The sequence below is a fragment of the Drosophila biarmipes genome, chromosome 3R (assembly GCF_025231255.1).
Source record: "Drosophila biarmipes strain raj3 chromosome 3R, RU_DBia_V1.1, whole genome shotgun sequence".
NCBI classification, from domain to species: domain Eukaryota; kingdom Metazoa; phylum Arthropoda; class Insecta; order Diptera; family Drosophilidae; genus Drosophila; species Drosophila biarmipes.
This window is the reverse complement of record NC_066616.1, coordinates 1,775,575-1,792,109: the sequence shown is the minus strand read 5'-3', so window position 1 is coordinate 1,792,109 and position 16,535 is coordinate 1,775,575. Positions and strand designations below refer to the sequence as shown.

The following is a 16,535-nucleotide window of genomic DNA, read 5'->3' as shown; positions in this document are numbered from 1 at the left end:
GTACCTGTTATACTTATTTTCGTTACAAATCACACAATTCTTAATATATTCTTTTAATTTTTTAAAACAGTTTGGCCAATAATATAACCTAATTAATTAAATTAATAATTTTCTTCTAGTCCTCTATGAGCTCGACTGTATGTTTCTTCTATTATTATAGCTTTATCTTCTTCGTTTTCTACGTCTTGTAGAAAAATTCTTGTAAAAAGGAATGTGTTAGTAAAGTTATTTTTTAAAGGTAATTGAATATGAAATAAGTCCTCTAACAATGAATTCCTACCATAATGTTAGGTGGAAGATACTCTCTTAATATAGATATTAAATTTTTTGGTGTGTCATATTCAATTAAGTGTCGTGTCCACCCAAAGATTTCCAGGGACTCATGTATTGTATACCTCCCCGTTGTTAAAAACAGATGTTTTTTAAACTGGTTTAACGGTTTACGGGTCTCTTGTATTACATTTTCAAAACTACTTTCCTCTGAATGCTGTGTCTTTTGATCTGAGTCTGACTGGTCTGTTTGTTCTATATCGCTGTTGGTAATATTATTTATCTGAATTCTTGATAAGGCGTCTGCAACTACATTATTTGTATCTGGCTTATAAATGACTTTTGGAGTAAAACATTCTATGAAGGAGTACCAGCGTTTTTGTTCGATATTAGGATTTTTATCAGAGATTGCGAAAGATAATGGTTGCTGATCGGTTTGAATTTGAATTCCAATCACTCCGCATAAGTAATTTGTCAGATGTTTTAGAGCCCATACTATGGCTAAAAGTTCTTTCTTATTGGTAGCATAAACTTGTTCTGTAGTAGTCAATGTTTTTGAGATAAAAGTAATTGGTTTACCTTCTTGAGATAATACTGCACCAATTGCGACGTCAGAAGCGTCGGTGGTTAGGGCAAATTTTTTATTATAGTCCGGTTGAATCAATTCCACTTGAGCAATGAGATTTTCTTTTAGCTCGTTAAAAGCTTTAATAGCTGGGTCATCCAGCTGAATTAACATTTTTGTTGACATTCTTTTTGAAATTCTGCAATTATGACCTCCAAGATATTTTGTTAAAGGTTTGGCTATTAAGGCGTAATAAACAAATTTTCTATAATAGCCCATAAGGCCTAGGAAACTTCTTAGTTCCCGAATATTTTTTGTAAGTGGATGTTTAATAATGGTATCAATTTTTTCTGGGTCTGTCTTGATGACGTTGTAAGATACGATGTATCCTAGAAAACTGATTTCGCTTTTAAAAAACTTTGATTTTTCTAAAGGGATTTTCCTGTTAGCCCTTAATAATATATTTATAATTTTGTTTAAGTCTACATAATGTTGTTCAATCGAATTTGAGAATATTATAATGTCGTCCATGTAAACATGGAACGAAGCAACGAAGCTTATTAGACCTTATGTATTCAGCAGTCGTCTCTGGGACTCAAGTTTCTTTTCTCTGAACTTATCCAGGAGACTGCCGCAGGGATCTGTACTAGGCCCTTTATTGCTTTATAACTTGCTCGTCTCGCTGTCTCCGACGGTGTGGGTCGTCTTGTCGCTCCTCGAAGATCCTTGACCGCTGATTGCTCCTGACGTGGCTGGCTGTCTTGTCGCTCCTCGAAGATCCTTGACCGCTGATTGCTCCTGACGTGGCTGGCACGGTGACTGCTCGGCCACGATTCAGACTCGCTATGGGGTCAGCCGTAAGGGCTTAGGGAAGCGTCACCGTTCTCAGACTAGGGTGAACAGACTGACGAGCTTTCCAGGATCACTCCTCTCGATACCCGACCGCCTGTCCCTTGCTTTGTCCCGGATGGTCCCACGGGCTTCCGCTCAGATCGTGCGGACAGTCAAGGCAGAACGCCAGGAAGCTGCCTCGCTTTTCACTTCGCTTCTGTGCCTCGTGTAATCGAACGTTCCACCCTAGCCTCACCCTTCCGCGTACTGTCCGTGCCGTTCCTGCGGGCTCGATCCTCCTTGCTTGGCCGTTGCGGTGTGGTGTCCTGCTTGCTGGTGGCGATATCCTGCGAACTACTCCTGACAGGCGGCTGTAGGTCTTGACTTCTGTGCTGGGTTCGAGGGTATACGCCGATCCGGGACTTCTCTCCCTTCTGGCTCGTGACTCTCAGGGTTCTGTTGCGCCGCTCCGGGACTTCTCTCCCTTCTGGCTCGCTACTCTAGGGGTTCTGTTACGCCGCTCCGGGACTTCTCTCCCTTCTGGCTCGCTACTCTAGGGGTTCTGTTACGCCGCTCCGGGACTTCTCTCCCTTCTGGCTTGCTACTCTCGATTTCAAATCTCAGTCTAGTAGACCCTCCAGGCGTACCGCCAGGACTTCGTCGGCAGGACAGAACAGAACTTAGCCATGTGGCGCCTCCTTAGACCTCAGCCACCTGTGTCTCAGTTCAGAGATTCCTAGTAATCCCAATCCCGAACGTCTCGACGTGACGATCTTGCTCCTCGTAGGCTCCCACGGCGCTGCTTCCGACGACTCCTTGCTCTCGACTGACTGCTCGCTCTTGACTGACTGATCTCGACTGAATGCTCTCCACTGGATGACTGATGGATGACTGATACTGAATGACTGCCCCCCACTGAATGACTGATCTCGAATGATCTCGACTGAATGACTGATACTGAATGACTCCTCCCGCTGCCAGCGCCCTGCGGGTTTATATAGGGCCTCTGGGAACCGTTATTTCCCTTTTGCACACGGCCCGCCAAAACTCTCCACATCGGGTCCAAGGTCCATGGTTTCTGTTTGACCCTCTTGTCCCTGACGCACTGCTTCCCGCCGCCGTCCAGCCTGATGCTGCCGTCCCGTTGATCCCGGAGACGCATGCGGCATGTTTGTGTGCCGCACCGCTGCTGAGATGTGGCACCTTCTTTCCAAAGTCCGGTGGCGTCCCTTTACTCCTTTTTGCACTCGGCACTCTTGCTCCGCTCCGAACCCTATTGCTCTCCAACTTTCTCGCTCTCCAAATTCCCTTGTCTCCAAACTCTCTTCCTCTCCAAACTCTCTCCCTCTCCAAACTCTCACGTTCTCCAAACTCTCACGTTCTCCGTCCTCGATCTCCAAACTCTCTCATTCTCCGTCCTCGATCTCCAAACTCTCTCGTTCTCCGTCCTCGATCTCCAAACTCTTTCGTTCTCCGTCCTCGCACTTCGCCGCGCCGCCACTACGCGAATTTGCCGCGTACCTGGTGAGCGGCCGGCCATCTGCTGCTGGGATTTGTGGGGAGGTTTTCAACTCCTCACAACATATTGAGAAAACTCTTATTCTCAAAATCGTTTCTACCTGAGGAAGTTATATTATTAGCCACCAAAGTAATCCTCCTGCACACTCTCTTGTACGGCATAGAAATTATTGGAAATTGTTATGCGCGGTAAATGGGCACTTTATCTGCAAGCACTTCCAGGAGTCCCTTCAGCGATACTTAGGCTTTAACTTCAAGCGCTCGGCTTCTTATATATAGTTACGGGAACCGTTATTTTCCTTTCGAGCACCGCACTCTCCACTCCATGTCCAAAGTCTGTGGCTTCTGTTTAAATGATTTGAAAGTGGAAAGTTGTTCCTTTCTAACCTCTTCCTCTTATTTCGGGATATAGATTAACTTGTTCTTCCACTTCGGCTTTAACACTTGTGTAGCCAGTAACATTTGGGACATTTCAATACTGTCAAAGATACCCTCGACGCTCATACGATACCTTGAATTTCTTTAGCGTTTTTTCTATTAGCTTCCCTTTCTTTGGGAGCACTCGGTAGTCGTGGCTCATTTTCTTGTCTAAGAAATTATGGGCTAAAACTGAGGATAACAAATAAAGTAATATTATTTGATCTGTACGCATGGTTTGCGTGACAAACACAGTATTTATCTGATCTGGATGCATGTCACTTTTGACTATTCCCAAAAGTAAAAAGAACACTCTGGGCAACACGTTTTAAATCGATTGTCAAAAAAGACCAGAGTGGTCTCCTGAGTTTTTGGCGTAATGGTATTTAATTTTCGACACCTTTTCATTTGACACTTGGAGGCAGTGCTCGACCACGGTAGGGAATTGACAGAATCTGCACATCTGCAGAAACGGTTTGTTAATGTCTTACCGGTAGTGTATAGACGACGGTTGAGTCACTCCGCGGCACAAGGTGAGTAGTGAGCGCCTTGTTGTTGGCACGGAGACGTTAGTTATGATAGCATCGCAACACGGTAAGGGTAATTATGGGAATTACAGGCAGAATCGAAGCTCTGCTGAGGTGGGTAACGAGGGTTAGCCGTTAATAGAAATGAATCGAGTGAGCTACAGTTTGACTTTAATGAACTGTTGATTAGAGCTTAAATACTATTTTGACCCAACGTTGGGGGCAGCTCGTCTACTTGGGTTGACTTGAACTACCTTCGCTTTCGTTGACGTGGTTTCCTGATTGCTGACTGATCAGCAGTAGCACTCCATTGTGCTTCCACTGACCGCCTGGTCGCTGTTCCGCATAAGTTGCGTTGCTTATGTTTTCCGCCATTTGTCGATATGTTGAAAACCCCTTTTACGGATCTGGTGTTTCAGTTCGCGTTCGAGATGAAGGCTGTTCGTCTCCCGCAAGGACTATCTTTATCCTATTGGTCCCAAGATGCTTTGTCGAGGGGACAAACTGTGGATCGGTATTCCGAATGGTTTTTTCTGGCGTAACCTACGTTACGCAACTGGCCGTACCGTCCAACATGTCCTCCCTTTTGTTTCACGATGGATCTGTTCTGGTTTTCGACATGCTGTCCTAGCCCTGCACCGAAGCACCAACCCTATTTTATGTGCCAATGTGTCATTTTGGGATGATGATTCAGATTTCGATGTTAAATGTGGTTTTGCATCCGCTTCGATATATAATTATTAGTGAACAAAATTATTTATTTTTTTACCTATAAATATATTTTTGCAATGGTTTCGTATATCATCTTTAAAGTGCATTATTTTTGCATGTCGCTTCTCATTTTTGCAGTGGTGCTCCCTGGTCACTAAGAACATGCTCTGGATATCGACGTTCCAAAAATTTCTACCCTTGTCTTTGATTGTTGGCTTGTAATAGCTAACATCCCTGGGTTTTATGACCGCCACAACCTTACAGTTCGTACTCCAAGTAGTCTTGTTTCAATAAAATAACTGGAAAAAGCGACAAGCTTTTTTACGCATTCTACCAAAAATCGTTTTCTTTGTAGGTGACCGACGATTACAAAGTTCACCAACAATGCAAGTTAATTGTGGTTAGCAAGACGAGAACCGTTGACCATAGTAAAGTCAATAACATCGCGACCGCAAAACTGCAGACCTAGCAATGGGCCTGTGGGATGCACAGACGGCGAAAACAACATATTTGCAATAAGACCATTTCTTTGGTTCAGTTCTGTTTTCAACGTACTCCAATAAGGAGATAAGCTCATAAGTATAATATTATTAGTATATTAGATATAATTGTTTATTCTGCCATAAGGGCAGATGGCAACGGAGATAGTATCTCCGTTAACCTTTCAGATAAGGGAATAGACAGCGGCAACCAGTTGATTGTCTTCAAAGAATCCCAGTATTTTATTTGACGGACATAGTTGGTTTATTTTTTATTGTGTCCAGTGGAGAAAATTAACCCAATAACCCTATTATCAAAAATATAAATATTGTAATGCTATCGCACATAATTTTCCCTGCAAAAAATTTAATTAGGGAAAAATAAACAAATTAATTATAATAATAATGGTGCGTAGTAAAATGTATTTTGCCCTCTAGTTTTCCCTTGCAGAACAGACCGCCGAAAGCCAGCTTAGAAAGCAAGCGCTTAGGCAGGAAATTGAGGAATTGGCCGGGCGAGCAGCGGCAGTAAGCACTGCATCAGCTCCATCCCAAACCCCTCAAATAAAAAAATATGTGGCCATAGAAATAATAAAAAGCATACAATGCAAGCAGCCTTTAAATGCCGTTAAATGGCTACCCGAATTTTCGGGAAAGCAAGAATCATACGTATCTTGGCGACAAGCAGCTGTAGTCGCTTTACACATTTTCAGACGATATGATTGCAGCTTTCGACTTATGACAAACTCCAGAGCAGCAACCCGAATCGAAGACGCCATTGAAGAATATGATTTAGATGCGATTAATTTCTTAAGAGAAAATCCCTGCTACCCGTTCTCAGTCGGAGAGTAGAGGGGACTGTTATGGAGTTCCTTATAAACTCTGGCGCCTCTTAAAACTAAAAGCTCCTTTCACTCAAATAACAGAGAAATGCCTTGTCTCAATTTTTAATATTACGGCCAAATTCTTTATTCTATTGGACTTATCAACGTTCAACGGGATAATCGGTTTATACCTGCTAAAACAGGCCGGGCTTAGGGACCGGGAATCTTAAATGGAGCACGGAGGTCAAAAAACTTCTTTCCAGGAAAAAGGCCTTTGCGGACCCTAATGAGGCTCTGCCGTATAATATATCAGTAGCCAATCTGTACCCGTACCTCGCCGATCTTGTTAAAAAAAGACATTTAAAATCTTTTAAATAGTGGCACATTTCAAAAATCAGTGTCTCGATACAATAATATAATATGGATAATAGACAAGAAAGACACAGATGGGTAACAAAAACATGCGACTAGTAATCAACGTTCGCAAACTTAATGAAAGATTTGTGTCTGACAAGTATAACATGCTGAATATCTCTATGATATTCGGGAACGACATTGGACCTCAAGTCAGGTTACCACCAAATCATGCTTACCGAACGCGATCATAAAAAACTTCCTTTCGGTTAACGGAAGTACTTATTTCAAAGACTCATCTTTGGTCTGAAAAATGCAGCCTTTGAAATATGCTTCAGAGGACAATTGATGACATTTTGTGGAAACAAATCGGAACATTTTTTTACGTATAAGTGGATAGCGTGATTATTCTTTCGGAAAGCGAAGAATCCAATGTCACGCACGTAGATTGGGTGCTTAAGAATCTTTACGAAGCCAACCTGAGGATGTCAGTAGAAAAATCGAGCTTCTTCAAAAAAAGTGTACGTTTTCTGGGATTCATAGTCACCAGTAGCGGTGCAAAAACTGACCCAGAGAAGGTCAAAGCCATTTAAAACTTCCCGAAACCGAAAACCGTATTTGAATACAGGTCATTCCTGGACCTGGCAACCTACTATAGATGTTTTATAAAGGATTTTGCAGCAATAGCAAGACCCATTTCAGACATCTTAAAAGATGAAAACGGAAGTGTTGGTAGGCATAGGTCTCGAAACATTCCGGAACAGTTTTCTGAAACGCAGCAACAAGCAAGCAACAATCTTGAAGATGTGACGCTAAGATACCCCGATTACAAAAAGGCGTTCGATCTAACGACGGACTGTCTATGGTATTGGTGCAGTCCTATCCCAAGAAGGACTCCCCATTACAATTATTTCAAAAACGTTCAAAAACATAGAAATCAACTACGCCACAAAATAGAGGATGATATTAGCCATTACCGACCACCAGCCATTAACTTATGCAGTATCGGAATCCAATCAGAATATTATTTCTCCAAAATGACGAAACTAGCTAACGAAATCGTTCAAAACTGCAAGACCTGTGCGAGGGCTAAATGCGATAGGCATCCAAGGAAACAGGAAATCGCCAATACTAACCTCTTACAAGTATATAAAAAGCTAATAGATACCCTCTTCATCAATAACGGCAGTGTTCCTCTGTTGAACATCACCGCCAACCAGGATGTCCTCAGCCTCTCGTACTTTCACCGCTTAAGTTAACGGAAATTGGAGTTCATCAAGAAGTTCAGAGAAAAAATGGACAACAACCAAACGCGTCTGGTACTCCTCTAACCATCGCCGTTAGTATAATTTGATATAATTCGTTATTCTGCTTTAAAGGCAGAGAGCAACGGAGATAGTATATCCCAACATAAACCTTTCAGCTAAGGGAATAGACAGCGGCAACCGCCGCTTATCTAACAATTAGAAGGAAGAAAGCCAGTGGCAACCGCCGCTCACCTATCACCGAGAAGGAAGGAAGCCAGTGGAGAGCCCACTTCAGTTAATTTGCATATAGCATGGTCAAGCCACGAAAACTTTTTAGTAATTTAAAGAAGAAAAATTTGCTGGTGCACAAGAAATACAAATTAATGAAATGTTCACATGAATTTTTTCATTTATTTTAATAAGAGATATAAGTCTTCTATATGGTGTCGCGGATGATTCGCTATATTCTTCGTGTAATCTTCAGTTGACCTCCGCTTCCCAATATGCTTACATAGGCATTGGGGGAGTTGGAGTCGGGATGGGAATGGAGCTGTACCGCTAATACTGCAGAGAGGCGGCCAGCATCCTGGTAATGGACCAACCCGTATTTTACGGGTTGGCTACAACTGCCTACCAGACTCCAATACGGTGTCATGACCAAGAACGCCAGAGCAACGAGAAAAGGGCGTCAGAATGAATTAACTTCCGAGAGCTCACTTGACAATGAAGAGGTATTCGAAGAAATAAAGAAAAAAGGACGAAGTTGTTACTCGTGACCCAGGTTAAACAGCAAAAACAGCCAACCGTATAATAGCAAAACGATCCAGAGGAAGAAAGACGAAGGCGCCAGATGGATCGAAAATGGACGATTTGGAGTATAACGCAGGGCATCTACAATATGCCTGTAACTGTAAGGTTGTGGCGGCGTTTAAAAAACCCAGTACAAACCAACAATTGAAGACAATGGTAGAACTAATTGAACCGTCGATATCCAGAACAAATTCGTAGTGACCACTGCAAAAAAACTAAGACGCGACTTGCAATAATACTGCACATTAAAAATGATATACGAAACCTTTGCAAGAATATTAAGTAATAATTAATTTAATTACTTATTAAGTATTAATTACATATCGAAGCGTATTCAAGCCCACATCAACATTGAAATCTGAATCGTCGTCCCATCGCAAGCGGAAGCACAATTGAGTGCTGACATTGCCCATTGGTTCATTCGGTCGAGAACAACAACGGTACGGTGTACTGCTGATCAGTCAGCAATCAGGAAACCACGTCAACGAAAGTGAAGGGAGTTCAAGTCAACCCAAGTTAACGAGCTGCCCCCGACATTACATAGTACATAGTACATAGAAGATATCTTATATACCAACGTTGGGTCAATATAGTATTTAAGCTGTAATCAACAGATCAATAAAATCAAACTCTTGCTCACTCGGCTTATTTTTATTAACGGCTAACCCTCGTTACCCACCTCAGCACAAGCATACTGCGCATCGACGTGACTGCGACAACGCGCCACTACACACCCTCGTTCCACGGAGAGGCCCAACAGTCGTCTAACACCTCTGGTAAGACACAAACAACCTGTTTTTGCGGATGTGCAGATTCCGTCGAACACCTACCGCGGTCGATCACGGCAACCAAATACTGTTTCCAAGTGTGTCGAATTAAATACCATTACTCCAAAAACTCACGAGACTATTCTGGCTTATTTTGACGATCGATTTAGAACAGGTTACCCAGAGTTACTTATGAGAAAGTAAAAAGTGACATGCATCCGGATCAGGCAAATACTGTGTTTGTCACGCAAACGACGCATAAAGATCAAATAATATTAGTTATTGAAAATTAACCGGGTGGAAGGAATTCATAGTGTAGCATTCATTCATTGTTGCTCACAGCTTCAGCCCATAGTATCTTAGACAAGGAAAGGAGCCACTACAACCGATCGCCTCAAAATATAGGGAAGCTAAGGGACAAAATCCAAACAAACTCAAAGATATCTTTGAGATCGTAATAGCGAATTGGAGAGTGCAGTGCGCGAAAGGAAAATAACAGTTCCCGGCGTCTCCATATAAGGGGCCGAGGGCTAGAACCTAAATCGACCACTGGTTGTCAAGCCATCCAGATCAGTCAGCTATCAATTTCAAATAATTAGGCAAGCAGCATCAAGTGATCAAGAAGTCAACAACAGACAATCGGAATTGGGATAATATATCTTCGAGTCGATATAAAGGCGCTCATGCGGCAATTTTGCTCAGGTATCATCTCGAGAGTCTTGGCGATGAGTTTAAACAAACCTAAAGTAAACAAACTTTAACTTTGGAAGTGACGGATGTATCCTGGAAAGTTTCCCATGTAATGTTTACCATACATACATTCATAACATAATATATGTAATCTCAAAATTGGTGTATGGCAGTCAACACAGCTGGAATATAAAATTGTTTGGTTACCCGCGAAGACACAAGATTTAAAATAATTGGATTGAAACTAAAAGGAGAACTTATCGTAAAAAATGTATCAAATTTCAACGTTAACTTGACTTGTGTGTCGTATTTATATGATAATCTGAATAGTAACGGGCTAGTTAAAGAGTTTTTTAGCATAAGGAAAATTTTGAAATATACTGTTTCGAATGATGTTTAAGGTTTCTTTGATAATGCCATAGTTTTTACTCTAAATGAAATTACAATGGTATGTATGGAAACCTGATTTTTTAATAGAACAACCAAATGATTTCACTTCGCTAAATAGATTGCAAATTGGATAAGCATTAAACATGATAACTATACCCGTGACTCGTAGAGTAAAAGAGTATACTAGATTCGTCGGAAAGTATGTAACAAGTAGAAGAAAGCGTTCAGTATATATATTCTTGATGAGGATCACTAGCCTTTTCGATCTAGCCTTTTCCGTCTGTCTTTCCGTCCGTATGAACGCTGAGATCGCTGAAAGTATAAGAGATGCAGTTGTGTTGGCTTTCTACGCAGCGGAAGTTTGTTTCATCGGGGTGCCACGCCCACTTTAACGCCCACAATGATAGAAACAAAATTTTAACTGAAATATATTTGTCTCACCAATACCTATCGACTCACCAAAAAAAAAGGTGCCACGCTCAATCTAACGCCCTAAAATATCGCTTTTCTGCTAATATATCTTCATTATCCTTTTGCTCCCTTAAGCTGAGTAACGGGTATCTGATAGTCGAGGCACTCGACTATAGCGTTCTTCGCTGTTATAATTGTAATGTTTTCCCGCATGGTTTTAGTCGATTACACGGGCAAAGATATCGATCGAAAACATACTATATATACTAAATATGAGCTGTATAACATGTCCCTTTTAAAGGCTTTCTTCATATTTTCAATGCTTACAATTTCAATTCATTAATGATTCTAATATTTCAATGCAATCGGAGTCTAAGGCTTCTTTTGGGTATTATACTTCTAATTGGGCTTCTAGAGGAAGAATCAACACATACTTCCGTATTGTCCATCCTCGGGATTTGATATGTGTAGCGCTTTATGATTCTGTGGTTGTGAGCAAGGTTACACAAATATGATCGGGATTCGTGTAATCCCGACTGTATATTTTTTGTCCCGGATTAAAGTATTCTAGACGATTCCCTTCATAACTTTCTGTGCTTTTTCTGTCTGTTTCAAAATTTTTGACTCGGGTGGACTCGGGTTTCGAATTGAAATTGAATTTCGGTAGTCTGCTAAGAATCTGTTTGTAATGGTTTCTAAACTTCAGTGAAATTTCTTATCAAGTGTTGCTAGAATGAATTTTTTAAGAACTTAACGGAAATCTTTTCCTGTCCGTTTGTGGCAGGATGATCTGGAGCGGTTAAAAAATGTTTTATTCCATTTATTTCCATGATGTAAATTGACGTTCGTTATTAGTGACTAAGACATCTATTAATCTATACCTACAAAACATTTCTCTTAACTTTTCCACTGTAAAGTTACTTGTAATTTGTTCGCTCCATTTTGAATACGAGTCGACCACAACCATGAAGTAATGATTTTTGATAAGTCTAGCAAAATAAACATGAATTCGTTTCTCAACTGAGTCTTCAGGGCTCCATGGAATTAAAGCACTTTTGCTGGGACTATCTATGACATTTGACATAAATCGCATTTGCTAATCATGTAACCCTGGCCACCATACGTAGTTTCTGGCCAATGCTTTGGTTTTAACAATGCCTAAATGTGATCTAAGATTCAAGAACTTCCTTAGAAAGTTTCTTGTGTACAATGGTACAATATCTCTCCATTAAACAATCGTATTCAATTGATATCTGTGTGTGTTTCTGATTGAAGGGTTGAAACTTTTTGCCAAGGATTAAATGGTACCATTTTTATTGCCTTTTTTACTTTTGGCAATGTAAAATAACTTCGGGACAGTCTGGCTATGCATTGAAAATTTAAGTTTATGTTGAGTTAAGAAGTTCAATTAACTGCACTCTTCAGTCTGTGTCTATGTTAATGGAACTTGCAGAATTCTCGATAAACTATCTTCCTTTTTCACTGATCCCTTGACATACTCTGAACTATAATAAAACTAGATAAATTTAAAGCCCATATTTGTATTCGAATTGACTCCATTACAGGCAATCGTTTACATACTCCAAATGGAGTAAGTACACGCTGGTTATCAGTACGCAACATAAATTTGTTGCCCAGTAGATACTGGCGAAGTCTGTTAACAGAAAAGAAAATTGCTAACGCCTCCTTTTCCGCAGTGCTGTAATTTCGTTCATTCGACTAAAGGGAAACAAAAGCTATTGTTTTTAAAAAACCATCTACGAACATGTGTGAAAGAATACCAGCTCTTGCTGTTTATACCGTTTTTGTCAATATTGAACCCTAAATATGTTATTTCGTTTTTAAGTGTAAGCCTGCTGACTTAAGTTTTCAGAGATTTCACATGAGATTTCATGATTTTTCTACATGAGATTTCAAATCTAAGCCAGTGGTGGTTATGTCATCTTGATAAACGACAACAAAAGGATTGTTTTGAAGTAAAGATTCCATTGTCTTTTGGAATATGGACGTTGCAGCTTTAATTTAAAATGGCAATCTTTTGACCTTAAAGACTGATTGACTGAGACTCCTGATCAAGTACTAACTGATTGTATGCTTGAGATAAATTCAGCTTTGTAAAATGCTGGCCTCCATGTAATGCAGCGGGTACATAAACTCGTTAAGATATTGATTAATGGAAACTTTATAGTCTGCGCAAATCCTTAAGTCACCATTAGATTTCAGTATGAAAACAAGAGGGGTCCCGAATTTAAACTACCTACTTGCTCAATCATGCCCTGGTCTACCATCTTATCATGTGCTCAACCTTCTACTTCCACTTAAATGGTAAGGTTCTCGGTTTAGCTTCTTCCGAAAGTCGAAGCTTGACTGTTTTACTGTGATACGCTTATTTTGAATGTGATCTACTAGCGTTTTAATGCTTTCACTGCTCTCTTTGGCATTGACTTGACATAATTCGAAGTTGAATGCTCAAAAAAAGGATCTTCCTATAGAGGCATATTTTTAGACTGGACAACGCAGCTCAAAAACAACAAAGCAGTCGGTGCTGATAGACTGCCTGAAAAGTTGTTCAAGGCCGACGGCGAAGTGCTGATAAGGTGTATGCATCAGCTCTTGTGCAAAAGCATTCCCAACGATTGGAATCTCAGCGTCCTTTGTCCCGTTCTGAAGAAAGGTGACCCGACGATATGCGCCAACTACCGGGGAATCAGCCTGATTACCATCTCATACAAGGTCCTATCGAGAGTAACATGTGAACGACTGAAGCCGTATACCAGCACACTGATCGGACCTTATCATTGCTGCTTCAGACCTGGTAAGTCCACCATAGACCAGATCTTCACATGTCGCCAAATCCTGGAAAAAACCCACGAGAATAACATTAACACACACCATCTCTTTGTCGATTATAAAGCTGCATTCTATAGCCCGACGAGGGAACGCCCCTTTGCCACCATGTCTGAGTTCGGTATTCCTGCAAAGCTAATACGTCTTTGCAGAATGACATTGAACGAACCTCTCCGAACCTTTTAATACCGTTCGAGGTTTTAGAAAAGGCGACCCCCTGTCTTGTGAACTCTTCAATTTCGTGACATCGATCTATTTTTTATAAAAGTGTCCAGCTCCTTGCGTATGCCGATGATATTGACATCATTGGCCGCAGCAAGCGTGATGTCACTGCTGCATTTTCGGCTATCGAAAAAGAGTCGGGAAACGTGGGTTTGGCGGTAAACGAGGGCAAGACGAAGTATATCCTGTCGACAAGCAGGGAGGCGCGGCGCCTAGACTCCCATGTGGTAGCGGACAGCTGTACCTTCGAAGTGGTCAAGCAGTTCACGTACCTTGGCACTGCCGTTAAAACCGAAAATTACGCCAGCCTGGAGATCAAGCGAAGAATCACACTTGCCAATATGTGCTACTTTGGTCTGAGTAAGCAAATGTGCAATAGAGAGCTCTCTCGCCGAACAAAATTAACACTCTACAAGACACTCATCCTACCAGTGCTACAATATGGCGCAGAAGCATGAGTAATATAACAGACGGATGCAGCAGCGCTTGCAGTGAGAAAAATTCTTCGCAGGATCTTTGGGCCCGATCGGATTGGGGACGACTTACATATTCGGATGAACTACGAGCGGTACGAGTTGTATGACGACGTGGACGTGGTCCGGCGCATTACGATACAACGTCTGCGTTGGCTCAGCCACGTTGTGCGTATGGATGAAGAATCTCCAGCTCAGAAGGTGTTTGAAACGAGGGTCGGCTACGGGCGACGACGAAGGGGACGACCAAAGCTCCGATGGAAGGACCAAGTGGAGGAGAACCTGACTGCACTGGGTATTTCCGATTGGAGAAGGCGCACGAGGAGCAGAGGCGCGTGGAGGGAGACGCTGAGGTCGGCCAAAACCCGAATCGGGTTGTAGTGCCACCTAATGAATGAATGAATAGATGTCTTTGAATTTAATTTTTCTCAAAATAGGTAGATTTGATGCCATCCACTTAAACAGTAAGTGTGTACACTTCCTCTAAGGTTTACCTAAGATACTGAAAATGCTATTATTAAAAATTTCGTTATGACTATTTAGGTGACTTGGATTAGATACAATGTTTACATTTCTGCCTTTAGTTTATTTGCATACAGTTGCAAGATTACAGATTTTGCCACATTCATGACAATTAATGTCCTTGTATTTGCACTCCTGTGATTAATGATATCGGCACCTTGAACATGGCTGCTGCTTTTTGTCTTTCGCCAATTGCTTCTGATGCGTCTTGTTTACAAAATTGACCAATCCGTCTGATCTGGTTCTGCTTTCCTCCATCATACATGCCTTAGTCGCCAACTTGGTCTCGTACGGTAACGACTTCCGAAAACTCACAGCCTGCATGACGGTGAGGTTAGTCTGAGCCATTGCCGGAAATTGAGCGTCTGCAAACTTTTGCTTATTGTCAGGTATTGGGTTCGGTGATGTACATACAACATTTCGTCCTTTTAATACAAGAATTTTAATTACTTTGTAACATTTAAGGAATTCGTTCTTCCCGACGCCAGTATGTAATGTATTCCAGCATTCCAGCATTTTATTCAAAGTGTGGCCGTCACTGTTTAGTACCAAGATCTCTTATGTCGATTACGCAGGCAAAGATATCGGTCGATAGCTTAACATACGATATAAATTTAATATGTGCTATATAACTATAATATATGACTAATACAAAATCACTATCTTATTAAATAGTACTAAGTGCCTACATTTTCTCTGGTTTAGATATACACAAATATATACGAGTATTTTAATTCAGTTTTTTAATTTTGTATCCAAAAACGTAATAAAGCTATTTGCGTGATGGTTTTAATTTTTTTAATAATTTAACTTATAAAAAAATTTTTCGAGTTTTTTTTTAAGTTAATTAAATAAATTAGCGTTTTCGGGAATCACCATTTTCCCACCGGTGAAATGACGTGAAAGTGAACCTCGCCCGTCCACCTTCTCTAGCTAAAGGCATTTTGCCATTATGTAAAGTGGTTTAAAATTGTACTGCATCCTTTCCACAACCACCATTGTAACAGATTTCACTTTTCAAATAGTTTGCAAAGCAAATTCTACACATAGACTTGAAGATATTAAAATTCTTTTAGCGGGTGTTTTTTATAGGTATAGAAATTTAAGTTGCAATAAAACAACGATGTATTATTCGACACAGAACGTAGTCTAGCGGTGTTAAATCACAAGATCTTGGAGGCCAATTTACAGGCCCAGAACGTGAAATTAGACGGTCACCAAACGTGTCGTTAATAAATCGATTGTGGCACGAGCTGTGTGGCATGTTGCGCCATCTTGTTGGAACCAGAGCTCCTGGACATCATGGCTGTTCAATTCAGGAATGAAAAAGTTAGTAATCATGGCTCTATACACTTCACCATTGACTGGCCATCATCGTTTTTGAAGAAGTACGGACCAATGAATCCACCAGCCCATAAAGCGCACCAAACAGTCAGTTTTTCTGGATGTAACGGTGTTTCGACATACACTTGAGGATTGGCTTCACTCCAAATGCGGCAGTTTTGTTTGTTGACGTAGTCATTCAACCAGAAGTGCGCTTCATCGCTAAACAAAATTTTGCTTATGAAAATCGGGAACAACGACAATCTCGTTTTGGGCCCATTCGACGAATCTACGCCTTGCTTGATGATCGTTTGGCTTCACTTCTTGCACGAGTTGG

The 16,535-nt window shown here is 41.1% G+C and overlaps 1 protein-coding gene and 1 long non-coding RNA gene across 37 annotated transcripts in view; one reads left to right on the top strand and one right to left on the bottom strand.

Moving 5' to 3' along the window:
- The window catches only part of LOC108026484 (proton-associated sugar transporter A), a 366,519-nt gene that overhangs the window by 273,782 nt on the left and 76,202 nt on the right, over positions 1-16,535 (top strand). The window lies entirely within an intron of this gene.
- LOC127011607 (uncharacterized) lies at positions 14,919-15,413 on the bottom strand. Of its 2 annotated transcripts, none has more exons than XR_007764741.1 (2): positions 15,290-15,413; positions 14,919-15,247 (listed from the first exon to the last, which is right to left on the bottom strand). It is a non-coding gene; the product is annotated as an uncharacterized LOC127011607 (long non-coding RNA). The 2 variants fall into 2 exon arrangements; XR_007764742.1 differs by having other exon boundaries at positions 14,919-15,240.